This window comes from Catharus ustulatus, chromosome 5 (assembly GCF_009819885.2).
Source record: "Catharus ustulatus isolate bCatUst1 chromosome 5, bCatUst1.pri.v2, whole genome shotgun sequence".
Classification (NCBI taxonomy): Eukaryota; Metazoa; Chordata; class Aves; order Passeriformes; family Turdidae; genus Catharus; species Catharus ustulatus.
The window spans coordinates 8,487,091-8,500,647 of NC_046225.1; positions in this window are offsets into that span (position 1 = coordinate 8,487,091).

The window sequence follows — 13,557 nt, forward strand, 5'->3', positions numbered from 1 at the left end:
TTTGAAGTAGAGGATGAATTCCTAAAATACTGAAATAAAAACTTTTAAAATAGATTGTTATGCATATTACAATGTAAATTATGATAGGTAAGCCTAGCATAGTTTTACCCTGACTTCAGGTGAAGATGGAATACCATAGCACATGGTCTCAAAGGCAGCCATAGCAGTATCCCACTTTGAATAGAGTATTCTCTATTTTTTTTTTCTTTTGGGGGACAGAGCATGTAAACTCATTTTTTCTAACAGGATTGAAAAAAAAAAAAAAGCTGAGTTAAAATGAGATTAAATGTTCATCTTCCCATGATTGTGAAGTTGTTAAGTGCTGCTGTACTGCTATATTAATGATAAAGAGATTCATACAATTTATTTTTGCTCTTACAGCTTTTCATTTCCATGTGATAGTATAGCCCACTCAGCCCTATCAATGGCAGAGGTTGGATCAATTTATGTGCAAGTAGCAGCCTCATTTAGAGGAATAAAAGTTGCATATGGTGGTTTGCTTTTACAGAGGAATATGGGTTAAACAAACTGGGTTCAGTGCCCCCTTTCCTGCTTGTTAAACAATGGTGCAATCACCCAAAACTCTGATGGTTCCAGAGCCATGAGAGTCATGGCAAGAAGCAGGGTTTCACTGAACACCCACTAAAAGCTGTGGATGCTGGTATTAATGCAGCAAGGCAACACAGGCAGCACCCTCTGCTTGTTTCCCTCTCACCCACACCTACTTCCTTCATTCTTTCCAGTTTGTAGGACTAAATGTTTTTATGAGCTGTAGGTGGTACTTTCATGAATGTGGTATCTGTAAAATGGAGACAAAAAGACACAAATATTCAAAAGAAAGCAGAAACTCCATATGTCTACACTTTTTTTTTTTAAGTATTTTATAACTCATCTATATTTGGAAGGAAGCACTTGAGCGTCTTTTAAATTCTTAGAACCAATTATTTTCTTCAGGTTGCAGAATCCATATACCCTATTTGCAGTTGCTATCACCTATTGACCAGGACCCGAATCTGTACATCAGAGCTTTGCACAACTGAGGTATATCCTGAGACTGTCAGATGATGGAGCTACTCATACAAAGGTACCACACAAATTCTGAAGGAGCTTCCTTTAGTGTTTCTGCATTGCTAAATCGAGCCATCTGGGATCTCTTTAGTCAAGTTTAATTTCAGTGGTTCAGATTACTGGTCAAAATACTTCTAAGTGTTGGCATAAACTGTACTACTGTGCTTCCAAGCAGAAAGCTTGGAATGTCTTCAACTTTCTGAAAAATTCTATATGCTCTGATATTTCCAGATAAATTGGGTAGCAATTATTTTTTTTCTTTGAGAAGACATTAAATTTCTGAAACCATCATGTTACTACTGATTTGAGCTGAAAGCACTGAAAAAAGAAAAATGTAGGCCAGATTGAGGAAGGAAAGGAATTAAATACTTTTCACTGTTACTTGATTTGTTTAGTTCACACTCTCTCTTGATTGAAAGAAAACTGGTTTTTCCCCTTCCTTTTTTGCTAGATATTTGCAGCTAGATTCTTATTCTGCGTATGCTGGTGTCAGTGCCATGGGTGTAATGCAACACTATGCATTTTAGCATTAAAACTCCATAGCTGGACATCCCACTTGCTTAAACAACTTTGTTTCTTCAAGGAAGGAAATTATCTGATTTTTCTAAATTATTCCAAGGCAAAGAAACTGCTGTGTTGGTTGACATCACTACCATTTTAGACTAAATTATTTTTTATTTCCATAAATTAGAGGACTGGAGGTACTCAGTGTACTCATCTAATTCATCTTTTTGCATAACACAGGTCATATGATTTTTCTGATTTGGCTCCATTTGAATCAGACTACCTCATTTAGAAATAGCATCTAAACCTGATTTTAAAATTACCAGTGATGGCCAATCAACCAAATCACTTAGTTGGCTTTCCAGTTAAATTACCTCATTTTAATTTTATTTTGCTTTTAGGAACATCTAATATCTGATTTCACTGCACCTATGAACTGCTTCCAGACTCCACTCACATTTCTGTCTGCTGGACTGAAGAACACATTATCAAAGTTTCCCAGGTGGTGGGCACAGACATACTCTGATCAAGTTACTATTTAAATTTCCTATTTACAAATAAACCACGCAAAATCATAGATTTTTTTTTCCCCTTTAAAAAAAACAAAAGTTTCAATCCTTGAAATAGATTTTGCAAATTTTCATTGCTCTTTTCCTATTTTATTAGCAAACCTCAAAAACTGTTCATGACAGAGCTCAAGTGACTTTCCAAAGGGTGATGGGAAAATTCAGGTGGGAAGGGGCCTCTGGAAGTCTCTATTCCAACTGGCTTCTTGCAGCAGGATGAGCTTTTAACTTTTCTAACTTTTACTTTCCCAATTCTCTGGCCATGCCACTACAGTGGAGGGAGAATGCTGCACCATAAGGGAAGAATTTCTTCCTAATATATAATTTAACCTGCCCTCTTTCAATTTAAAACCATTCCCCTTTGTCCTGTCACTATATGTCCTTTTAAAAAGTCCTTCTCCAGACTCCTTGTAGCACCTTTAGGTACTGCAAGGTGCTGTAAGGTGTCCCAGGAGCTTTCTCTCCTTGAGCCTGCAGTGCTCATCAGTAGCACATGGCATTTATCACTTTGGATTGTTTAGGAGATGGAGTAATTAGAAAGTAAAATGTCTTCCGTAGCATAGAAAATAATTTATCAGGTACTGAAGTGATTGAAAAGTTGAAATGTTCTGTGTACCTTTGAGTGCAGAGCCTTTGAAAGTTCAACCTAAGATAGACTGAACTATCTGAACAAGAAATCTCAAAGGCATCTTGGTATTAAGTCAATATTTATTATATTGAATTTCTGCCTGCTCTGAAAATCTGTGGAGTAGCAATAAAGATCAGTCCACTCTTAGGGAAGGTCATCTCTGGTAGCATCTCTCTCCAGAGGACCAAAATAGACCTCTAAAGGAAACAAACCTAAACCACATCTTTTTTAGGATGCTATATTTAAAGTATTTTGGAGCAGAGGAACTCCGGAAAACAGATTGCATGCTGCACATGGATGTACAAACATTTGAGCAGTGGCCTTGATAAGCAAGGCTCAAGTCCTTGATGGGAATGTTTACTTAAATCACAATTTTAGAGCTGTTAGTGCCACACACAAAGTATGTACAGGCCTAGAGGAATGTGTACATGCATTGTAGAAACACACTGGCTCACTCCTTTTGACCCTTGCTTGGCTGCAGCTCAAACAATATTATATAGTTACTCTAAGACCTTTTCAGTATTCCATTTGCTCTTCTGGATGTAACATCCCATGTTTTTTTTATTTCTGAGATAAATTTGCTCACCTGTGGCACTCTGCAGGGCCAATTTGTGATACAACAGCTTTGTGAAGAAAAAAAATTTGAGACAAAATGTCCTATGAGCATAGATTCCTTCAAGATTAAATCCAGGTTTTGCTACATTACAATTTGCTTGACTGACTTGGAACTTTTCATTCAGGAGAGGTGAGAACTTCAGAATCTTAAAGCATGCTTTAATCTCTGTTTACTATTGATCTTTCCTAATGCATCAGACAAAAAAAAAAAAAAAGTATGAGTTAAAGAATTTTCAAGGACTTTATGTTATGAAAATAAAGTTTTACTATAAGATATGATAATTCATACTGCACCCATAATTAAATAGTAAGAAAAAGTACATTCCTGCAGGAAGTTAGGATTTTAAGCACTGAAATGATTGCATTTGCTCAAAGGTATTCAGAAGTGGTGAATGAAAATTAATCCATCATTTATAATAGAGCAGAAATGAAAGCATTCAAAGGAAAACTAATTTTAAAAAAAAATTAATGCTGATTTATATTTTAATTATATAATGCTTATTTACAATTATAATTATCCATGTGCCTCTAAGAAGAGTGGCAGTGTAAAGGAAATGGGTTATAAATATTCTCACATGAAAGCTAGAAACTCAGGCATTTAAACAGAAATTCCTCTGTGATTGCCATGTGACTCCTTAAAAATGCAGCATAAATTTATTACCATACATATATCCCCATAAGACAGTCATTGTAAAACTGCATTTTTAGGGAAACATCAGCTTTTGGTTTACATTGTTTTTAATTTTGAAAAATTGTGTGCATTTCCAGGAGCTTTTTATCTTGCCCTATATTGTCACGTAGGGAAGTTGTTGCTGTTATGTAAGCATCGGATTTAACAAATTTTCTTCCCACTTTATTTCCTACTTGTCTCCTTCCCACAGAGTTTGGCAGTGTCTCTTTCAGTCTAGTTTTTGGTTCTTTTTTCCCTTTAACTCCCCTTTTTGGAGAGGGGATATGGAGTGAAGATGCCTTTTTTATTTTCAAGAAAAGATTCTTTATAAACACCGCTGTGACAAATTCATTTCACAGCACAGAAGCAATCAGCGTGATGCCAAAGTCTGGCTGGGAACTGAAGGGTCAAACCAGTGCTCTTCCCAAAGATCAATGGGACCAGCTTCTGAATGGCAAGACTCTTAACTGGCTCTCTTACACCACTAAAAGGAAATAAAAGATCAAATGTAGGTCCTAAGAAGAAATGAGTGTATGTTTGTTCCTGCCTTTCTGGTCCACTCTTTAAATGCAGCTCATGAAAAAAATACATGTAAGGGACAACAAAGAAAATGCAAGCAGCAGAGATCTGTGTTCCTCTGATAAGCTGTTCTCTGGTTCACTGCAAACTTTAAACAGCTTAGGTAATTAACCTTATGGACAAAAAAGAATAGTACACCAGGAGACGAGGTAAATACCTTCCCAATTGAATTGTTTCAAACAAGATTCGATCTCTTTAGTGCTTTCTTTTTTTTTTGGTCAGTGTAGCAAAAGGTATGAGAAAAATTGGGTAATAGGAAGCTAGTAATATCTTAGGGAGAAAGGGATACTCTTGGTGTTAGAATCTAAATTCTCCAGTCAGTAGATGAATATATATATATATGTCTATGTCTTTCACAACCAATATTTAATTAAAAAATAAAATATCAAAGAGAACTCTCTGGATTTAGGCATTGACCAGATACTCTGCTGAATCTCTCAGATACCAATCTTACCCTTCTATTGTTGGCATACAGTAATATATTGACTAGATTGTATTGGGCCAGCTTCCAATTTCTTTCTGCTGTATGTTTCCCAGGTATTTCCTGCTGAATTTAAAATGAGATATTATTTAAATCTCCTCTACATGTTATTCGAAGAAAACTTTGATGCCTTAAATGTCTGACAATTTTAACATCTACTGTTTATTTTCATGTGTCTTACATTGAGGAAGGAAAAAGTTTCACTTCAGATGCCATTCAAATCCTTTCTGTTTCGTGGTCCTTTTACCATAAAGAAATTCTGAATTTTAAAGGAAATTGAAACCACATGTCTAGTTATTGAATGAGGTTAGTTTGGTTTATTGTACTTCTTTTTTTTTTTTTTTTGACCAGTTCAGGTTAGTCAGACTTTATCTCACAAAGAATTTGTATCTCACAAGATGGTATGTTGTTTCATCATCAGTATCAGTGATATAATATGTCCTGTGATTAAAAAGTTTTTACAAAGAAATTCCAGAAAGGTGTTTCAGCATTTCATATTATATTTTTAAAGATCTATAACTGTAACAGAGAAAAAAACCGAAAGCCATAATATTCTGGTTTGAGATCTGTCTTTCCCTGCAACCAGGTAAATACATTTCTAACTCCCTTCCCTTACAGATTACATACATCTGAAATTAAAGAAAAGACTGAAAAGTTGCTGGCATATTTTAATCATCCCATAGCGCAAATTTATGAATTTATGAATTTATGAATTTATCACTGATGAGTGTGAAAAGTTTTAGTTATAAAAAAAGACCCTGCAACAAAAGAATCTAGAACATCAGAACGACCATTGATAAAAGAGATTAATAACTTCAAATAGTGAGTGTATATCCAAATAAAAACCCCTCAAACTTTTACATAAATAATTTTCTCTATAGCTTTTATTATTATTTCCCTTTGTTCTTCTAGTCAGCCCTGGAAATGTCACAGAACACATTGCATAGCTCACTTAAATAAGAGGTTTGTTCCTCTTTTCTCCTTCCCCAAAGCAGGAATTTTTTCTGGAAAGAATTTGGATCCTAAAATCACTCTCTGCTTATCAGTCTTTTCAACACAAGCATGTACATTATCAAGGAAGCTAAAACTTGCCTTCAAGTACAGCTCAAATATTTCTCCTAAATAGGAGGTGTCATATTTGGATGGTTCTGTAAAAGGGCTTTTTTTCTATGAGGTCTTAAGATATGTCTCATTGCCCTACACAAAGTTTAATTTGGATTGTGAGGAGCAGCAAAGAGTATTTTTTCTTCCTTAATTCTCACAGCACAAAAGCTCTCCTCTTGGGTGTCACATATCATCACCAGCATCAGCTAGAATCTTAGACACAGAAATCAAAAACCTGTCAATTCTTCCAAAAACATTTGTATGTGACAATACAATTTTCATGCCTGACAACGTAATGAAACACTTCTGTATGGAAGCAGCCAGAAATGTTATTTACTTGACTCAAATGACCAGCCACAGAAGTTTTAAGGAGCTTGTCAGGGATCTCCACTATCTTCTGCAGCAGCCTGTGGTCTAGAAGAGGATGGGGTAAACAGTATTTCTCCTGTGAATAAGTACTATCCAGGCATGGTTTATTAGAAGCTCAAAGTCATTAAATTAACATGTGTACTGAAATAGTGCCCATCAAAAATAAATCTGAAAGTGTGGCTACTGCTGTAGAAATGTTTAGAAGAGTTCCTGCTGTGAAGAACTCATCATGTGTATTAAAGTGAAAAGGGAAACCTTGAACGCGCTTGCAGAGAACCTTCTGGAAGCCTCTTTGAAAGAAAAGCCACAGAGCTGCATGAAGGGCATCACTCAGAGGAGGGGGGCAGCAATCAGCCAGCAAAATGTTTTCCTAAATGCAGTGTCTGATGTGCACATGGGACCTCACTGTCATTAGTGTTTCATTTTCCTGAGATTACCTAACAGATTATCTTCAGGGTAGGGTTTGTTCTTGATCCAGAATAAACATTTCCCACCTTCAGTGGCCATGGGAGAGGGAAAGCAGCAAACTGAAATTTGTCTTCCTCATCCTGTTTCTGTATGGTGAACAAAACAGCTCCCCAGACAGATAATAAAATGATTTAGTTTGGAAAAGACCTCCAAGATCAAGACCAAATTTTGACCAAACACCACCATGTCAACTAAGTGCCACACCGTGCATGAGCCGCCACTCCCAGTTGTTCCTTGAACCTTCCAGGGATGGGTAACTCCACCATCTCCCTAGGCAGCCCATTCCAATGGTTAAGCACTATTTCAGTGAAGAAATTCTTCCTGAATTCCAACCTGAACCTCCCCTGGCACAGCTATTCTCTTGTTCTCTCCCAGGCTAGTTGCCTGGGAAAAAAGGCATACCTCCAGCTTGTGTTCCTCAAGAACTGGCATATCTGTTTTCAAAGGAGTGTTCCCAAATGCAAAATATTAGAAGTACACAGAAGCAAACCCATCTGTTTTAAAGATGAAAAAAAAAATGCAACCAGAAAAAAAATCTTTAAGGGATCTCCTTCATATATCAACGACAATAATAATAAAGACGTGTCTCAGATCAAGTATTTTGATCACCAGATCAGAGGTTATTAATATAAAAAAATGTTATTAATATGAAAAAAGAGAGGTTTGCTACAGCTGAACCAAGCAAGAATGGTAACAGGAAATAAAATGCATGTCTGCTGTATAAGGAATGCCAATAGGGAACTAAAAGATAAAATGAGAGGAAACTGAAAACAGAGTGATTTATTACCTAGTCAACTAAATTTAAATTTGCATTAATGTTAAACGCTTTTATGACTGTTCATGGGTACTGAAAACTGTAATGAATGTCCCTAGACACCAAGAACTAGAGTTAATTCCTATATAAACTATTCAGATATTCTTACAGGAACTGACAAAAATTAGTGAGCTAAAGAAAAAGCACTTTGTGAGGTCAGTCAGAAATCACACAAATGAATTAGCAGCATGAAAGCTGTCTCAAGGAAAAAAGAACCAAAGAAACAGAAAGAATCTAAAGAAGGAGGAAATAGGTAACCTGATGAAAACTAGAATATTTAGACAGAAATTCAGGAGCTATTGTACTTTTTGTTCAATTTTTAGAGCCAATAGAGAAATATAAAGCACAAAATGAATTTTCTAAATATTAGAATACAGTACTATGATTGGTGTTGTGATTTATTTAGATTATGATGAGCACATACCTAATGTCAGACCCACCAGACCTAAAATTACAAGTTTTCTCTGCCAATTCAGGCTGACAAACTGCAAGGGCAGCTGCAACTCTGATTACCAGATGTAATAGCTGGCTTCCCTCTACAGATAAACTACTTTGTGTCTCAATATTTTATCCCCAAGATCCTTATCCAGGCAAGTTTCATGGAATTAGATTCCCTGCCCTTCACTCAGCTATGTCAGACTGGTGCCAGTCAGGTTTTGGGGCTTAATGGTTACAGAATTACAGAATAACACAGTGGAAACAAAAAACAATAGAGTAAACCTCAGACATTAGAACTTGTCTTCAATGAGTTGTCTGGTTTTACTTTAAAGCAAACAAACCCTAACCCCCACCCTATAATGTCAAATATTAAAAATTTTCCTCTTCTTTCAAGAAGTTACTGAAATAAATGACAGTGCTTTCTCATGTCCTCGAAGTAAAAAAACTATTTCATTTGAATCAATTAGTAATGATTTTTTTCCATATAAACATTTACATCACTTTCTTATGCTCACAGCTTTCTGAGGGTTAGCTAGTATAGCTCAAAGAAATCAAAGATGTTTTCACTTTTTTGCTATAGACTGTACCTTCAAATGTGAAAAATTTTAGAAAGTGTGTGGCTATGCCAATAAAAACACTTTTCACTACCCTTTTCTATTCCTAAATTCTGCAAACATACTGTGAGGGTTGGTTGTTTGTGGTAGGCTTGGTTAACTTTGTTAATTTTTTTGTGCTTTTTCTGGTTTTTTTGGGTTTTTTTTAATCTTTAAAGGTGAAACTGGAACCTATGAGAATGTGGAAAAAACATCTTCTGCCACTACTGGTGAGTTCTGACCTGTCTGCAACAAAGACCACACGCCTGGTGGGGAGTCTGTGAGTGTCAGTATCCAAAGCAGCAGAGAGGGTAAACACCAAAGAGATCAATGTCAGCATTCACTGGGCAGCCCTGAGTCTTGTGAGCACACACAACAGGTTTGCTGTTTTGTTTTTTCAAAGACACCAACCTGACCTTGTAATGCCACATTGAACAGAATGTGCCCAAGGGCAGAAGGTTGTGTTGCAGCCAAATCTGCAACACGAGTTTGCTCACACACCTTCATGTGCTGCCCAGAAGGCAGAGAAGCTGCAGAGAGAGTTAGGGAGCTGTTTAAGAACTCCTGCTTACCTAAGGAGCTCCTGAAACCTCAGAAACTTGACATTCTTAAATCTTTCCTTGTTCAAGGAGCGTCATGTTCTTGCTCTCACCCATCAGCTAGTGCACATTTTGTGGGTTTATGGAGCAGTGCTCGAATTCTGCTTGGGTTTGAGTCTCTAATTTATGCCACTGCCTTGTCAGGAAAGGAGGAAAAGGTTCTCACACAGATAGGTGGTCATGGACAAATAGAAGACAACTCAGAAATCATTGTACATTACTGAAAAGCAAAAAGATAACAGCATTACTAAAGAATGTGTTAAAAACCACTCATCCCTGTTTCATACTCATGGGCATATAGAAAAGTTCCTTTGGTTGTGGCTAAAGTTTTCCGGATCAAAAGCAACACAAATTCAGACTAATTTTTTTTTTACTTCTGTGTTCTAAATCAGATTATTTTTTTGATGAAAATTTTATTATTCTGACAAAATTTTCCAAGTGAAGGAGCACTCAAGGATTTGTAAGCCAATCTGAAGCGCTGCACAGTCTTATTCATACACTAAGTTTTCCATTCACTGTAAGGATACACAAGCATGATACATTATATTTGTCTTTATTTTGTGTTCTAATTAATAAAGTCACCCTGATTTACTTTATACTGCATGGACTGGACAGCTTTTCCTCAAGGTACCTGATCAGTCATGTAAATGAGTGTCTCATTGCAGCACAGCAGCCAAGTCAGCCATGTAACACCACTGCATGGAGCAGAGCTTGTCCCTGTCTGGTTCACATCTATTTGATACACCTCATAAACACAAAAAAAACCAACAAAACTTTAGAAGAAGTTGTTTGTTTTTTTGGGTTTTTTTGGGTTTTTTTTTTTGTTGTGGTTTTTTTTTTTTGTATTTTTTTAATGCTTGTTATCTATGGTATCTAAATTACCTGATCAGGTTTTGGTGTAGGGGCGATGACTGTAGGGGTGATCTCTGAAAGAAAGGATCAGGAGAACCCCCCAGTGTTGGACAGAGCCAGCTCCAAAACAGATTCACCACTGCCAAAATCTGAGAGACTTTTTTTCTCCTCTTCCTCCCTCCCTTATAAGCAAGGTCTCTCTTTCTCTTGCATGCACCTACAGAATTTGCTCATTGGAGTTCTGGGCGAGAGATGGTAAATGCAGAGCCCACAGCAGCTCAAAGATGCATCTCCATCTAAACACAGGATCCAGATGCATCTCCCTCTCAGTCTGGCAAACCCCTCACATCTGGCTGCTTTACAGACATTCTTCACACACATGACACAGGCTGCAAGAATGCTGCTGATCCAGATTCCTACTGAGATTATTTAAAAAGTTTTACCAAACTTTAATCAAGGAATAACAGAATCATATTGTTAGAGAGCAGCTCTTCCCTTTCTCTCTCACCTTATTGTTTTAATCAGTCCAACTGAGCTCTGTGAGACACTTTTAAACTGCCAAAGCTCATTTCACCTTTTCCATCCTCATCTGAGGATAAAAAATATCAAACAAAACCAAAAGAACCCTCTTCAAATTTCAGTTGCAGCAGCAATAATAATAAAAAAAATATTTTTGTGCAGAAGGCAAAGGAAAGATCCTCTCTATTGCTTTCTATTTCTCTGTTATAATTTGTTTTGTGAAATGTTGTATTTTCCACCACTTCACTGAGAAAATTAAGTTATCACTGCTGGAAAACAAGGACATAAGGAACTTACTGAGGTGTGATAAACTAGTTTTTCAGTATCAGTGAAATTCAAGGACATCCATACATATCAGAGGAAGAAGAAAGCTCTCTGTCCTTAAGATTTTCTGAATATTAGCTGATAAAATGAAAACAGATATTTATTTATTAGTTTCTATATTGCTATTAATTATATTTCCATAACATTACATTATGGTACACTAATATATTTGAATTTTGTTAACTGTACTACAGCCGGAAAAAATACTTCTTAATATTATTTCCAACTCTTTCAGTTTTCCTTATTACCTGTTCTTCATGCACATATCAAAGATGAGTAATCCCCAAGGAAATGAGAGGTGGGAAGGAGGGAGATACTATAGAATAAAAAGAGCTAAAATATAATTAAATGAAAAAGATTATCTAAGCCAAGAAGGTATCATCCTGAAACAGAAATCCCAGTAAGACTATGATAGAGCAAAACAACAGGATAGAAATTCACTCATCTTTAAAGGCTCTACCAAAAAAAAAAAAAAAAAAAAAAAAAATCTAAAATAATTTTTAAACAGCCTTGTCTATCAATCCAGTGGATGGAAAGGCACCAAGCACAAATTCAGGGATTGTGGGAGAGTTCTTGCTTTGGGGAATTCAGTACCAAAGCACGTCTTGTTATATAAAGCAGATTTGAGAAATTGTGGATGAATAGTTATTTGACTCATTGTTTACTGAACAGAATGCTAGTGAGAAATAAACACTTATTCTTTTTCTTCTCATGGGTGTTTCTAGAGATAAGGGATCCAAAAAGAGGTTGATGGAACAAACTAATAAAACATATCTTTAGGACAAGAGAAAACTTACATGTGAGTTCCGGAGCTGCTGAAGAATGGCGCTAATTTTTCAAAAACGCCTTCCTTCATAATTTGCTCTGCTAATTACAGCAATTTCACTTTGTAGGGTGAGGTATTTACAATATGAAGAAGGTAACTGATGTCCTCCTTGCAGCCTTGGAGCCCATTTGACCTGGCTGTTTCAATGCTTTAATGAGTAAATACATATAAACGATCCTTGCTACTATCTGTGCTGCTTCTTTTAGCCAACAATATTTTTATTCTCCTTTCTGCAAAATACTTCAGGAGAGACTTACAGGAACAAAACCAAATCAGAACTAGTGATCAATGTAATTATAAAATATTGGGTTCTACCACTCAATTTACATATTCATCTGTAAAAATGAAAAACTCATTATAATTCCCTTCATCTCAAAGTACAACTATAAGAACATAGAATCACTTCCTAAAGGAAATCAGAATTACATCTAGATCAAATATAAAAAAAAAAATAAATGCACTAGTGGAACATTTTTGTGCAAAAGGTGCTGATGCAGTAGAATAAAACAGTTCAAAAGGACACATCAATTCTCTTGACATTTTAAAAGCAAAACCTGGAAGACTACCTGGCCTACCTGCCTGCCCAGACAAGCTTTTGCTGCCCAAGTTTGTCCAAGCCAATTGCCCCTAAAGGTCTGCCCATTATAACAAAACAACAAACTTGCTGGAAATTGAATTGACCTCTGAAGGAGGCCCCCCCTGCCCTCCAGCCGGTAACTGGACAGTCTGCACTTCCACTCAATCAAATACACAAGTCTTTCCAAAGAAATATTAACCTGAAGAGTTAAAAGAAATTACTCCTTTGAGGAGAATTGTTTTTTAAATACAAATACAGCTGCTGATGGATTTTAATATGCCAGCATGGAAAGTGAGATCAAGATGTCTCTTTGCTCATTTCAGTGCAAAGCTGATTTTTCTAACCTGAGGAAATTCTCACACTTTTTAGCCCACAGCAATATATTAATGTCTGAATTATTGCTTAAAAATTAAATACTGGTACCACTGGTCTCTCCTCTGCCTGTGTTTGATTTGATGTAAGCAGAACATGTCTACAAACCAGGTGAAAAGGATAACATGGCCAAAGAAAGCCCCAAATAAAAAGTGTAGGTCTTAAAAATAAATCAGCTATTTATCTGGTTAGTACTTTAAAGTTTTAGTACCTCTAAAACCTGGACAAGAAAAGGATCAACAACCATGTAGGTACTATAAATAACCTAGAGTCTAAGTGTAGATCTACTGGGTGATGGCAAAGTGCTTATTGTAGATACCTGTGGTGGTCCCAGTGACTGCAGCTCCAGTTTGTTATAAGAAAAACTAAGTTCATTAAGGAAATGAGTTTATAGATTCATCACCCACTATTCAAAGTGATTAATTATTATGCTATGTAGACTCAACCAGTAAATAATTACATATAACTGTCTAAAGAGAAAATTGATTATTTTTTAAATAGCAAAGCTACTGTAAAATATACAGTGCATGAGTGGTAAAAGAGTAGATATGCCAAACAGTCACCAAAAGAATTAGATTTATCCCTTTGTGA